This window comes from Giraffa tippelskirchi, chromosome 3 (genome assembly GCF_054371585.1).
Source record: "Giraffa tippelskirchi isolate mGirTip1 chromosome 3, T2T-mGirTip1v1.2.pri, whole genome shotgun sequence".
NCBI lineage: Eukaryota > Metazoa > Chordata > Mammalia > Artiodactyla > Giraffidae > Giraffa > Giraffa tippelskirchi.
The window spans coordinates 44600716-44602087 of NC_137277.1; the positions used below are offsets into that span (position 1 = coordinate 44600716).

General features: G+C 40.7%; 1 non-coding gene across 1 annotated transcript; it reads left to right on the forward strand.

Annotated features, from left to right (window-relative positions):
• Nucleotides 1-1084: 1084 nt before the first annotated feature.
• On the forward strand, nucleotides 1085-1157 carry TRNAG-CCC (transfer RNA glycine (anticodon CCC)). The gene has a single exon. It is a non-coding gene; the product is annotated as a tRNA-Gly (tRNA).
• The last annotated feature ends 215 nt before the right edge of the window (nucleotides 1158-1372 follow it).

The window sequence follows — 1372 nt, forward strand, 5'->3', positions numbered from 1 at the left end:
TTACAGGAGTTATTTTTTTTAGACCTAGTTGTAATCATACTGTTTGGACAAGTCCCAGAAGTGACTTACGGAAATCGCCTCGGCCCAGAGCAAGATAATCACTATGATTTCTCTTGGGATGCTTAGCCGTGCTTCCCCCAGAGTAGGAAGCATCCATTCTCTGGTGGATGTGAAGGGCTGAGAGGTGGTGAGAGAGGGGAAGGAGAGTAGGAAGAGAGAAGCCTGATGGCCCTCTATGATCCCTTTATACTGGCACTAGGTCATTGGCACATGTGTGCATGTATGCATACAAGTACATGCATGCACCTAGGTTCTCCCCAGGATGAGGGTCTATAACATACCCAAGGCTCTGTTTTGGGTTAAAATCCAAAGGAATGTTGAGGTAGCCCCAGACCCTGAACAAAGGACAATCTAGTTGATGGCTGAGACCCTCTGCAAGGAGCCCAGGACAGGGTACCCTGGAGAAAATGAAGTGGAAATATGGCCTCCTATTCAGTTTGATTCACACCAGGACAGCAGAATACAAGTCTAGGACTGGACACACCCAGGTTCGAGTCTCAGCACAGTCTTAAGGATGTGATTTGCTTTCATCCGAGGCTCAATTTCCTTAGCTTTAAAATAGGAGTCATAGTTCCTACCTCCTGATGGTATTATGAGGCCTGAAAGAGAAACCATACAAAGTGCTTGGCAGGAAGCCCTCACTAAGTGGAGGCTGTAGCAGATATAGCCCTCCTAAAGCCCCAGAGCAACTTCACTGACCCAACAAATAACTGAAAACCTTTCTACTGGGGACATGGTTGTGAACTCAAGTGAAGAACTCACCAAAATTATTTTAACATTGTAAAGAAACATTGGAAAAACATAATAAAAGGTTTACTCAAGTATTTTCAGAAATACATGGAACACTTAGGAAATTTAATTATATTCAGATCTTAACAAATTTCAAACATTTGGCTTCCTGTCACTTTTTCTAATGGTATAATTAAATTTGAAATCAATTACAAAACTAGGGGGAAATGTGTTTGGAAATTAAGGAGCACATTTTCAAAAGTCATGGGTTGAATAATAAATCAGTAGAAGGACCTCCCTGGTGGTCCAGTGGCTAAGACTCTGCACTCCCAATGCAGGGGACCCAGGTTCAATCCCTGGTCAGGGAAACTAGACTGCACATTCCACAACTAAGAGTTCTCATGATGCAACTAAAGGCCTAGTACAGCCAAATAGATAAATAAATAATTTTTTTAATAAAATAAACCGGGAATTTTAAAAATACTTAGAACTCTACAATAACAATAATACTACATGTTAAAACTTTTTTTTAACCTAAAGCATTATGGTGGTAGTAGGAATGTACACTTTTATATGCTTTTAT